General features: G+C 49.4%; 1 protein-coding gene across 1 annotated transcript in view; it reads left to right on the top strand.

Moving 5' to 3' along the window:
- Positions 1-13522, top strand: part of il1rapl1b (interleukin 1 receptor accessory protein-like 1b) — a 351976-nt gene that overhangs the window by 227960 nt on the left and 110494 nt on the right. The window lies entirely within an intron of this gene.

Raw genomic sequence — 13522 nt, 5'->3', positions numbered from 1 at the left:
TGTGTGTGTGTGTGTGTAGCGTGGCAGATCACACACAGAGGGGAGATAAGAAATAAAAAGGTCTTTTCAGTGGAAAGGGACTGGCTCCTCACAGAAAAAGGCCGCGGGTTCCGGAGGCGGGCGGATTAATACGGGCCACGGGTCTGGGTCTGGGTTTTACATCAATGCGGGCCACGGGTCTGGGTCTGGGTTTTACATTAATACGGGCCACAGGTCTTAGTTTGGGTTTTGCATTAACACGGGTCTGGATCTGGGTCTGGGTTTTACATTAATACGGGTCTGGGTCTGGGTTTTACATTAACACGGGTCTGGGTCTGGGTTTTACATTAATACAGGTCTGGGTCTGGGTTTTACATTAACACGGGTCTGGGTCTGGGTTTTACATTAACACGGGCCACGAGTCTGGGTCTAGGTTTTACATTAATACAGGTCTGTGTCTGGGTCTGGGTTTTTCAGTATCTTAATGAGTCACGTTATGTCTTTTAGGTGATCCCAGGAACCAGATGATGTCAGAGGAAGTGTCTGCTTCCTGGTCAGCTCTCGCATGGCGAGGGCCAGGAGCGTTGGGGGGTGGGGGGGGTATGGAGCTGCTGCTCTACTGGCTGGGGGGTAAAATCAAGGCTGTGCGTTATGTAAAGGTGGGAAAGAACTCGAACCCGGAGCCTCTCGTGTTTTGGTTTACCGCGGACGATTTATCAGCTCTGGTAAGCTTCGGTACCACGTGACTGTTTTTGGTTCTGAAGTACATACGGATGAACCGAAGGTCGTTTTCGGTGAGTCGGACTTCATTTGCATTAATATTGCCCCTGTTTATTTGCCCCTCTTCATTTGTCCCTGATAGATTCATTAGCATAGATTTGAGCCTGTCCCTGTCTCGCTCCTCTGCAGGTGGAGAGGGAACGGTGGGGGGGGGGGGAGGGTCTTCAAAGCGAGCGAGGCGGCTCTGTTTTGACTGACCAGCTCGCATGCAGCTCCTGGGCTTGGGCGGGTTGCTCTCCTCTGGGTTATTTTTGGGTTCCTTTTTTTTCTTTCTTTTTTTTTTTGAATGTAAGTTTGCCTGTCCTACTTACTGCATTCCCCAAAGTGAACTCGAGGCCTTTTTCAGCCTGATCCAGATTTCTCTCTCTCTCTCTCTTTCTCTCTCTCTCTCTCGCTTGCTCGCTCGCTCTCTCTCTCTCTCGCTCGCTCGCTCTCTCTCTCTCTCGCTCGCTCGCTCGCTCTCTCTCTCTCTGAGTGTCTGACTCTCTTCTCAGCCATCTGTTCCTGCGTCTCTCTTCTCTCAATGCCACATTTCACTCTTTTCATCGCACATTCATCTTCACTGACACGTTTTCTCTTTTTCTTTTTTCTTTTTCTCTCTCTCACACATTTTTGGCTCTCCCCAAACTGTCTTTAGTACACTCTCATCTATCTATCTATCTATCTATCTATCTATCTATCTATCTATCTATCTATCTATCTATCTATCTATCTATCTATCTATCTATCTATCTATCTATCTATCTATCTATCTATCTATCTATCTATAAAATCTCCATCTCACTGCTTGTCAGGAATCAGCAACATTTGTCATTTCATTTCATGCACTTGCTCCTTCTTCGGGTGCAGCTCCGGACAGGGCCGTGGTCCTTTTGGCCCACCGGACGCAGCAGACCGGGCTCCCCCAGCCGATCCAACGCCAGCTGTCCCAGCCTGACACCCTCGACACACCTCCCCACACTCCGCACGACAACACCAAAAACAGTCAACGCCAGGCGAGGCCGCTGCCAGACCGCCTTCGTTGTTATCAGAACTGCTGGGCTCCATGGGCTAGCAGTTAGCTTAGCCTGCCCCGTTTCCGCGTCCTGTCAGACCGCCCTTGGTGCTCCCTCTTCGGGCGCAGCTCCGGGCAGGGCTGTTGTCCCTGGGCCCACAGGACGCAGCACACCACGTTCTCCCAGCCGATCCAGTGCCAACTCTCCCAGCCATAAAAAAGACAACTTAGACGCAGACATGTACAAAGACACTTCATGGACGGTACTGGGTGAGGCCACCACAAACGTAAGTTTGCGCCGCCATCCTCCCACACCGGTATTGGGTGAGGCCGCTGCAAACGTGAGTTCGTGCTGCCATCCTTTTCCGGGTGATGAGTGTCTTCCTCAAGCTCGGATCCTCTACCAGAGGCTTGGGATTTGAGGGTTCTGTGCGGTATCTTAACTGTTCCTAGGACTGGAGTGTTTTGGACAGAGACCGCTGATGTTGTTCCTGGAATCTGCTGGGGCCACGCTCCCAATTTGGGGGTCACAGTCCCTAGTGCTCCTATTACCACTTGGACTACTGTGGTTTTCACATTCCACATCCGAAGTTCTTCCCTCCGGCCTTGGTATTTCTCTAGATTCTTGTGCTCTTTCTTCCTGATGTTGCCGTTGCTCGGGATTACTACATCAACACTGCTGCTGTCTTCTGTTTCTTGTCAATCACCACAATGTTTGGTTGGTTAACCAGCACCAGCTTGTCAGTCTGGAGCTTGAAGTCCCACAGGATCTTAGCTCTGCCATTCTCAACCACCTTTGGTGGTGTTTCTCATTTGGACTTGGGGACTTCCAGTCCGTATTCAGAACAGATATTCCTGTACACTATCGCAGCCACTTGGTTAAGCCTTTCAGTGTACACTTTCCCAGCTAGCATTTTACACCCTGCTACTAAGTGCTGAACTGCCTCAAGGGCAACTTTACACAGCCTGCATCTTGGGTCTTGTCTGGTGTGGTAGACCCCTGCCTCAACCGATCTGGTCCTGAGTGCCTGCTTTTGTGCTGCTAAGATCAGAGTCTCTGTGCTGTCCTTCAGTCCAGCCTTTTCTAGCCACTGGTAGGATTTCACGATATCAGCCACGTCTTCTATCTGTCTATGGTACTTCCCATGGAGGGGCTCGATCTTCCATGACACCTCCTCTTCTTTTTCCTCCGCACTCTCTGTCTTCTGCTGCCTGAGGTATTCACTCAGCAGTTCATCCTGAGGGAAGGGGTGGGGGCCCTCTTTCTGATGTACTCATGGATGTTCCTTGTTTCATCCTGGATAGCGGCCCTGACACTTACTAACCCTCGACCCACATCTTTTCGCTTATTTACAGTCTCAGGCTGCTGGACTTCTGTTGGAACCCTCCGTGCATTGTGAGGAGTTTCCGTGTCCTGATCTCTGTGGCCATTATCTCCTCCTCCTCCTCCGCCAGCTTATTATTCCAGCCGGGTATCTGATATCAAACCACCACTCGGCCTAAGAAGATGTGTCCATTTTGAGTCAATGACAGCAAAACTGGCGAAGTCGTTGAGTGTGTTAACTAAAAAGGACTCCTTCTTTGAAGGCGTGAGTAGATATTATATTTAATCATCTTCTAATTAAAGATGGCTTATTTTAGAACAGGCTCGGCGTGGCTTTGATTGACAGCTGCATGGAAAAAAATGCGGTCTCTGTGATCCAGCGCGTGTTTGTGGACGTCAACAAAGCACGTTGCCAACTGCAAAAGCTGTTACCATGGCGATCCCTCCTCCTCCTCTTCTTCTTCTTTTTTTTTTCTCCCTTCCTCCGGTAGAGAAATGCGGTCAGCCCCTGGAGCAGAGCACCAGTGTGTCAACTTGCATGAAAAGCAAACCGCAGCACACGAGACTGCTTTGCGTGTGCGTGTGTGCGTCCACATGCAGCCTCCCTCTTGTGCGGAGTCGCACACGCGTGCTCTTGTGACACCTAAGCCATCCCCCGCTCGTAACGTCCGCTTTTTCAGATCGTGGGACGTGGAGCCTTGACCCCCGCCCCCCCATACGATTTGTCGAGTAGGAATAAATAGCTGCGATCGCTGCCGTACTCGGCTGCCAAAACCCGGTGAAACATCTGAGGTCTGCAGCGCTGCGGCGTCTTCCCTGTGGCGGCGCTTTGAAGGCCGAGAAATCCGCCTGTTGGCCAGATGTATTCGTGTTTCATGGGATTAGTCGAGTGTTTTGTTGTGTAATCTTATAAAAAGTTGCCGTGCGAGTTTGCATGTGATGGATGCATGCCTGTGTGTGTGTGTGTGTGTGTGTGAGCGTGAATATGTGTGACCTAAATTGAGCTGATTCAGTTAAAAAAAAAAAGGGAAGATTATTGTCGTAGCGCCGCAGCGCATCCATCATGCGGTGTAAACAAGTTAAAGTAGACCTACGAGTTGCGTCCCGTGCGGCTCTGCTATAGGAGCGCACAACATTTGGATGCACCGTGATTGTTAGCGGAGTGGATTTAAGTCGGGGGGGGGGGTTGGTTGGCGTGCAGGATTTGTTATCTTGTTAATAACCAGGTATTCCCACAGTGATGGCTCCAACTTTACCACTTTACATATATATGAATATTTACATGAATGCACATGCCCCTTTTCCTCCTTCTCATTCTCTCTCTCTTGCTCTCGCTCTCTCTCTCTCGCTATCTCTCACTCACTCACTCTCTCTCTCGCTCTCTCTCTCTCTCTCTCTCTCTCTCTCGCTCTCTCTCTCTCTCTCTCTCTCTCTCGCTCTCTCTCTCTCTCTCTCTCTCTCTCCTCTTGCTCTCTTGCTCTCTCTCTCTCTCTCTCTCTCTCTCTCTCTTGCTCTCTTGCTCTCTCTCTCTCTCTCTCTCGCTCTCTCTCTCTCTCGCTCTCTCTCTCTCTCTCTTGCTCTCTTGCTCTCTCTCTCTCGCTCTCTCTCTCTCTCTCTCTCTCTTTCTCTCTCTCTTGCTCTCTCTCACTCACTCACTCTCTCTCTCTTGCTCTCGCTCTCTCTCTCTCGCTATCTATCTATCTCTCTCTATCTCACTCTCTCACTCACAATATCTCTCTCTCTCTTGCTCTCTCTCACTCACTCACTCTCTCTCTTGCTCTCGCTCTCTCTCTCTCGCTATCTATCACTCTATCTCACTCTCTCACTCACTCACTCTCTCTCTCTCTTGCTCTCGCTCTCTCTCGCTATCTATCTCTCTCTATCTCACTCTCTCACTCACAATCTCTCTCTCTCTTGCCCTCACTCTCTCATTCTCTCTCTTGCTCTCGCTCTCTCTCGCTATCTCTCTCTCTCTATCTAAATCTCTCACTCACAATCTCGCTCTCTGTTGCTCTGACTCTCTCACTCACTCTCTCTCTCTCTCTTGCTCTCTATCTCGCTCTCACTCCCACTCTGTCTCTCCCTCTCTCTCCCTCACTCCTCACTCTCTAACTTGCTCTCTCTATCTCACTCTCTCACTCTCACTCACTCACACTATATCTCGCTCACTCTCTATCTCACCCTCGCGCTCTCACTCACTCGCTCTGTCTCTATCTCGCTCTCTCTATCTCACTCTCTCCCTCGCTCTCACTCACACTCTGTTTCCCTCGCTCTCGCTCTCACTCACTCACTCTCACTCTATCTCACTCAGTCTCTCTCGCTCTCATGCTCACTCACTCACTCTCACTCACTCACTCACTCACTCACTCACTCACTCACTCACTCACTCACTCTCGCTCTCTCACACACACACACACACAAACACACATTTGCACTCAGGCACACACGAGCATAAAACCACACTCATCCTCTCCTCTCCCTCCTCTGTTATTTCCTTCTGCTTCAGTTGTTAAGTCGTTCTTTTTTTAATTTTTATCAGCAAGGGGTAATCATCTATTACCCGTGCGGGTGCAAATGCGCTCACAAATGAATGGCCTCGCACTCGCAGTGAATTTGGACGTGTTGTTTTCTGAAACAGTCGACAATAACGGAGGCCTCCGTTTTGTCGCTGAATGTGGAAGATAATTGTTGCCCAGTGTTTGGTCCCCCGAATCTCTGCAGCAATTACGGGCCAACGTTAATCAATTTCGCCACAGAGACAAACAATGGCGAGCAAGCCTCTTACACTTGCGGGGGTCGAGAACGGCAGGGGCGAGATAAAAGAAACTTTGGCGGATGCATTTTGGGAAGACTTGGGGGGGGGGGGGGGGTGCCGTGGGCCGAGGAGACCCGGAATTTCACGGCGTTAATACCGACGCTTCGTTATTGCGCTTTGACCGGTACAACAACGCCCGGCTGGGCTCCGTCTCCTTCCTGGGAGGTTTTCTATACAGAAAACAATAATGACTTCCTGTTCGCTGCAACATGAAAGAACGGAGCTCATAATTTGTTGTGCTGAACACCGTGGCGAGACTCCTGATAAACGCTCGGCCGTGTCCCACATAATTGTCGGTTTGAATCTTAACGCGCCGCTCCTGTCGACTCCGCATTTTGCGTTGTACCGCGCCCTAACGAGGCCTCGCAGCCGGTGTCGAGTCAGTGTAAACGCGAGGTCTCTCGTAGCGTCCTGCCATGTGATTATGAGAGGACATTAACTCCCTCCTCACGCTGGAGGAAGGGATGGCGACTCATCCTCCCCCCGTAACACGCCGCACAGTTCCTATCCTCAAAACTGATAGGAGGAGGGGATTCCAGGTGGCGTAGCGGTCTATTCCGTTATCTACCAACACAGGGATCACCGGTTCGAATCCCCGTGTTACCTCCGGCTTGGTCGGGCGTCCCTACAGACACAATTGGCCGTGTCTGTGGGTGGGAAGCCGGATGCGGGTATGTGTCCTGGTCACCGCACTAGCACCTCCTCTGGTTGGTCGGAGCGCCTGTTCAGGATAGAAGGGGGAATAGCGTGATCCTCCCACGTACTACATCCCCCTAGTGAAACTCCTCGCTGTCAGGTGAAAAGAAGCGGCTGGCGACTCCACGTGTATCGGAGGAGGCATGTGGTAGTCTGCAGCCCTCCCCGGATCGGCAGAGGGGGCGGGGCAGCGACCGGGATGGCTCGGGAGAGTGGAGTAATTCACCGGGTTCAATTGGGGGGGAGGGGGATCCTCCCCTCAAAAAAGAAAAAAAAACTGATATGAAGGCCGTCCCTAACCGCCACATAGGAGGAGGAGGAGGAGGGTCTCTGTCCTTTTTAAAGACGATGCAGATGTCCATGTAAACATTCCCTTACCTTTTACCCCCCCCCCCCCCCCCCCGGTGCTCATGACCTCACTTACGCATTCACAGGCACGGTTTGACCCCGACATGTCACCCACGCCATACGGGGAGGTCTCCATCACCTTAATGGGCTGTTAAACATCATTACAGCCTCACTGACTTTAGCTAAAACACAGCCAAGGTTATCGATTCAAGGTGTTCGGGCAGCGTGTGTTGTAGGATGAGACGGTGACCGATTTTAAAGGAGAGGCAGAAGGGAGGGGGGGGGGAAGAAGAAACATTAATCGAGTGGTCCGACGGAAGATGGCGGTTACGGGTTCAAGCCGAAGATGAATATGAATATGGACGGCGATTAAAAGAGAAGGCTTTAAGGGGGGGCTGCGCATGAGTATTGATTGAGATTGATCGGGTCATCAGTGTTGGGATGAGACTCGGCGGGTCATACGTGTGATCAGTTTCACCTTGTGGAACACCGGCTTTCACCTGTCACTCACGCCCCCCTGCCCGGTAAATGAACCCCGGGGTATCAATATATAATAAGATGTCGTCGTAGCATCGGGAGAGGGAATTTCTTCCCATGTCCCAAGACTGTTCACATGTCGTGATGGCAAGTCGGTGAAGTCCTCGTTCTCCATCATTCTCTCTCTCGCTCGCCATCTCGCCTTCATGCTCTCTTTCTGTCTCCCTCCTCCAGCCTTCGGTGTGCATCAACATGGCTCGTACATATCTCGTAACGTCACCACATTTAATGCACATCGCTTCAGATTTAGCGCCCTGTTTAGCATCCAGGTCAACCGCATGCTTGAGCCTTCCACCCGCCAAGAATGGTAATTTGTAACAGGCGGAGGGAGGAGGAGGAGCTCAGCTCAGTGTCCACATCCTCTCGGCCAGGGTCAGAGAAGCTCCTTCCTCACCGTATTGCACAATACAAAGAGTACATTGGCAAGAGAGCCAACAGGAATTGTTAGCCTTGAGGATGTTTTTGGCATTTTTGACCAGTTTTACTCACTGGTTCAAACTTGAAACCCCACTTTTAATTAATAGAATAGAATAAAATTCACTTTATTTGTCACTCTCTGCATTTAACCCATCCTAGCTGTGTAGCTAGGAGCAGTGAGCAGCCGCCGTGCAGCACCCGGGGACCAACTCCAGTTATTTCTTCCTATTGCCTTGCTCAGGGGCAAAGGCCGGAGTATCAACCCTGACATGTATGTATTTTTGTTGGTGGGAGGAAACCGGAGCACCCGGAGGAAACCCACACAGACACGGGGAGAACATGCAAACTCCACACAGAAAGGACCTGGGACAGCCTGGGGTTCGAACCCAGGACCTCCTTGCTGTGAAGCAACAGTGCTAACCGCTGGGCCACCGTGCCGCCCAAACGTGCTTTGGTATACAACTGACAAAGCAGAAGAACCAATCACAAGCCGTGCTGTTTTTAAGCCCCGCCCAAGTGTGGAAATTAGTTATGCTATTATAACAGAATGCAGACCAAGCTGCATCCCTGTCTTGATTCTGGAGTTAGCAGAGCTTGCTCCCCACCATGTCAGTGTCTCCTAGTTTTCACAAAATTATTATTATCAGGTTGAGACGCAGTATTGAAATTTTGATTTTTTTATTTTTTTTAATCACATGCTTTCAGGCTCCTCCCATGTTCTGACGTCAGATACAGACACTTTCCTGAGTTGTTGACTGGCAGCAAGGATGTCCATTTCTGACTTCAGCCACATACGAATGCCGACAGGATTTGAAGGACGTCATGATCGAGTTGATTTTACCCAAGGACAGAGAACAAGTGTTTACCACCAGATTCAGTAGGGGGGTTTATAATCTACTGGTTGCCAGGGAAAGGCCTCGCTTTATGGCTTTTGCTTTTACTGCAACCCATACGTTTCAGTAGCGTTGCAGGATTACAGCACTACAACTCAAACAGCTCAAAAGTTGGTCTGTGGACTCTACGTTTATAAGTTTCCTTTATTAATCCCCTGGGGGAAATTCAGTTCCTGCAAATTTACCCATCCTAGCTGTGGTCTGTAGCTAGGAGCAGTGGGTTGCCGCCTTCACGCTGCAACCGGGGACCAGCTCCAATTGGCCGTGTATGCGGGTGGGAAGCCAGATGTGGGTATGTGTCCTTGTCGCTGCACTAGCGCCTCCTCTGGTAGGTCAGGGCACCTGTTCCGGGGGGAGAGGGAGAACTGGGAGGAATAGCATGCTCCTCCCACGCACTACATCCTCCTGGTGAAACTCCTCACTGCCAGGTGAAAAGAAGCGGCTGGTGACTCCACATGTATCGGAGGAGGCATGTGGTAGTCTGCAGCCCTCCCCGGATCGGCAGAGGGGGTGGAGCAGCGACCGGCAACCGGGACAGCTAAGGGGGGGGGGTAACTGGCTGGATACAATTTGGGAGAAAAGGGGGGGATCAAAAAGAAAAAATAGTACTGGCAAGAAATACTTGTTTGAGAAGCTGGGTTGCCGTGGCAACACTTACAGCGGAGGCCAATGGGGTCCGGTCAGCTGCTCTGCACTTGTTGCAGTAAACCACCTCTGGGTGACGCTCAGCCAGAAAAAAAACAAAAACAAAAATCGCTGGAGTCCAACTTCCAGAAGAGAGGTTCTGCTGTTGTTTGAAGCCGTGTTGTGCGCTTGTAATTCTGCTGTGATGACAGCCGGTGTGTGGTTAATTAACACACATCAGGTACACGCAGCAACACACGACAATGTCAAGTCTTTCATCCCGAGACCAAAAATATTGACTGCTTGGAGATGTTGTTGAACTAGAGATGAACCCTGCAAGGACAACACGCAGTATAAGTACACATGCAAGTCTACGGGGATGTTTAGTTCACTGCACACAATGAATAATTCTGCATTTAACTTTTGCTAAGGGAAGTCCAGCTTGGGCAGCAGGACTTCATTGTTACTGTCTGTGCTGCCAAGCCAAGGCTACAGACCATGCAATATGAATGTTATAAGCAAATAGCAGATAGAAGAGGTTATGAATTGGTGGCGGTCTGAAATAATGATCCTCTGTCATGCCTGCACGAGTGCTTTTGTCCAAATTTTGGTATTTTCTCAAACTAAGGCTGCAGCTGTAAAAGGACTTGCTCTCTTACGTTGAAATAAGATGAAATGACACTGCACTTACAGTAATGATAATTTTATTTTTAATAACAGTTTTCTAAAACAATGCCACAAAGTGCTTCACAAAGAATAGAAAACCAGACAAGGCAAAAACCAGAGTAAGACCAGAGTAAGACCGAGCAAAAACAGAAAGGGAAAAAGAACAGGTCATGTTCACAGTTAAAAAGAGGAGTTTTTGGCATCCGGTAGCGTAGCGGTCTATTCCGTTGCCTAGCAACACGGGGATCGCCGGTTCGAATCCCCGTTGTTATCTCCGGCTTGGTCGGGTGTCCCTACAGACACAATTGGCCGTGTCTGCAGGTGGGAAGCCGGATGTGGGTATGTGTCCTGGTCGCTGTGCTAGCGCCTGCTCTGGTCAGTCAGAGCACCTGTTTGGGGGGGGCAGGAGGGGAATAACGTGATCCTCCCACGCGCTACGTCCCCCTGGTGAAACTCCTCACTGTCAGGTGAAAAGAAGCAGCTGGCGACTCCACATGTGTCGAGGAGGCATGTGGTAGTCTGCTGCCTAATTGATCTGACCCATACTCAAATATAGAGCTAAATACTAGAACAAACCTTTAGAGCGATGGGAATATATATATATATATATATATATATATATATTATCCTCCACACATCCAACATGACCTTTGTACTCTAAAATTCACAAAATTAACACTTGACGAAAACATCTCATTAGCATAGCTGTGCATCCGTCCTGCTGAGTAGTAATTTTGGTCTTTATTTGCCTGCTGATTTGCCCATTGAAACACGGCCTGTTGAGCTGTGAGGCAGGAAGTGAGACATCAGGGTAAACAAACGGGGCTGATTGTCGATCAAGAAGATGGAAAAATAAAACACGCACAAATACGCACCAGTGCAAGTCAGTTCCACTGACTGTGGACAGCCAGAGGTGAAAGCATGTCCACAATGTTATCAGTCACACTGGTACTGGTGTCGGTACTGGTACTGAAGTCTCAATCTCAATGCTAGTTGACATGGAGGCTAAAGCTGTTGAGCCAGTGGTTGCTGTATGCAAATGACAGAAAGTTTAACTACAACAAAAATTAAAACTGAATCTCACGCACACATATTTATATATATTTTTGGGCGGCATGGTAGCACAGTGGTCAGTGCTGTCGCCTCACAGCAAGAAGATCCTGGGTTCAAACCCCGGGGTTGTCCATCCTTGGGGGTCATCTCAGGTCATCCTCTGTGTGGAGTTTGCATGTTCTCCCCGTGTCTATGGTGGATTTTCTCCGGTTACCCCGGTTTCCCCCACCATCAAAAAATACATGCATGTTAGGGTTAATACTCCTGTCTGTGCCCTTGAGCAAGGCATGGCAAGACGAACTGGGGTTGGTCCCCGGGTGCTGCACAGTGGCCGCCCACTGCTCCTAGCTACACAGCTAGGATGGGTCAAATGCAGGGCATAATTTCCCCACAGGGATCATTAAAGTATATCAAATATCAGAATCATATATATACATAGTTAACACCAGACATAAGGGCCTTTGAAAGAGTCACTAAACCCTAGACCGTTGTAATGAGTTTGCTGACATCTACTACTACTACTGCTACTTTGGCTGCTGCCATTAGGGGTCGCCACAGCAGATCATACGTTTCCATTTGTTGCTGTCCTCTGCATCTTCCTCTGTCACACCAGCCACCCGCATGCCCTCCCTCACCACATCCATAAACCTCCTCTTTGGACATCTATAGGGTAACAACTATGTATAGGTTAAAGACATGGCAGGCTCATCTTGGTACTCTGTGATGTGAGCATAGCAGGATAAACACAACTGAAGATAAGATTCAAAAAAAGGACTGGTTGTTAAAATCCCTAGTGTTTGCACTGCAACAGTTTCGGTGGGAATTAAACTGGAGATGTCTGCCAAGGTGACATTGCCACTGTTGGATGTGGGTGTGCCAAGGAAATAACTTTGATGGTACTATTGACTAGTGCTGGCTCTATCTTTCTGTATGTCTGTCTGTCTATTAATGCTGATGAATTAAACAGACCCTTTATTAATCTGCTGCTATGTTTATCCTGCTATGCTAACATCACAGAGTACCAAGACCAGCCTGCAATGTTTTTAACCTTTACATGGTTTTTAATCTGTAGATGTCAGCGAAGTCATTGAAACGGTCACGGGTTGGGGGCGCCCCGGTGGCTCACGTGGTAGAGCGCGTACCACATAAGGCTGAGTCCTTACCACAGCGGCCTGGGTTCGAATCCGGCCCGGGCCCTTTGCTGCATGTAATCCCCTCTGTCTCCACTGCCTATCCTGTGCCTCTCTCGACTATCGCTCTCAAATAAAGGCAGAAAATACCCCAAAAAAAGGGTTTGGTTACTCGTTAAGTACGTGAACAATATCATAACATGATCTTATCCACCTCCCCTTACCGTCAGCGTGTACTCTCTGCATCCCTGCAGCTTCCCGGTAGGCATTTGTCCTTACAGTTGTACTATTCATTTCTCAGACTGGCTGCTCCTCTGTTTTTATGCCTTTCCCCATTAGGATGATGGAAAATTTATAGATGGTCGGAAGAGCTGGAGATAAAAAGGAGAAAACTTTTTATTGGACTTTTCTCTTCTACCCAGAAAAAAAAAACAGCCGTGGAGCTGACTACACCGAACAATACCAAACCAAGTGGGAAATAAGCAGATTTAGTTCCAGCACATCTTCAGATCCATTGACAGCATTGTAGGCTAGATTACGGTGACAACCTGAATCGACGTTTGCCTCAAAGCTCACTTAAATTCCCCGCACAAATTTTCCAATATCAAGTTGAGATTTTGCCGTCACTGGTGTTATTCTCCTCGCGGGCTTCCTCGCGGGCCCTCTCGCCCGGCAAATGGGCTGGAAGAGCGACGCAAATGTTTAATTAGCACCAAAAAAGTCTTGTAGCATGCATCCTGTCCCAGATCTGAAGCCAGACATCATTAAATCCTTTAACCTCACCATGAGCCTCTAAGTGCACTCGTCTGGAACTCTTAGGTCCACTTGTCTGGCTGATAAGACCTTTATGAGACTATATTTCATGTTTTACCGGAGTGCTGCTGAGTGTCAGGGTAATGCGGGGTGGCATTGATACAGGGGTCTGGTTTACAGAGATTACGGCACAGCGGAGAACAGGAGTTGTCCATAGGAGAGTAGGTTATTGTTGTAACGGTAATATTTCCTGGTCGGTGTGAGCCCGCCACTGCGAGGCTGCATTAACGTTTCAGATACAGGAGGAAATCACTAATCCCAGAAGCCAACGTAGGGGGGAGTGTATTTTTTTTTTTTGTATTTTATCTTTATTAGACCACCCCGGGGCCACATGGTAGCACAGTGGTTAGCACAGTCGCCTCACAGCAAGAAGGTCCTGGGTTCGAGCCCTGGGGTAGTCCAACCTTGGGGGTCATCCCGGGTCGTCTTCTGTATGGAGTTGGCATGTTCTCC

Source organism: Lampris incognitus, chromosome 21, assembly GCF_029633865.1.
Source record: "Lampris incognitus isolate fLamInc1 chromosome 21, fLamInc1.hap2, whole genome shotgun sequence".
NCBI classification, from domain to species: Eukaryota; Metazoa; Chordata; class Actinopteri; order Lampriformes; family Lampridae; genus Lampris; species Lampris incognitus.
The sequence above is the reverse complement of the archived record's forward strand: the minus strand, read 5'-3'. Positions and strand labels throughout refer to the sequence as shown.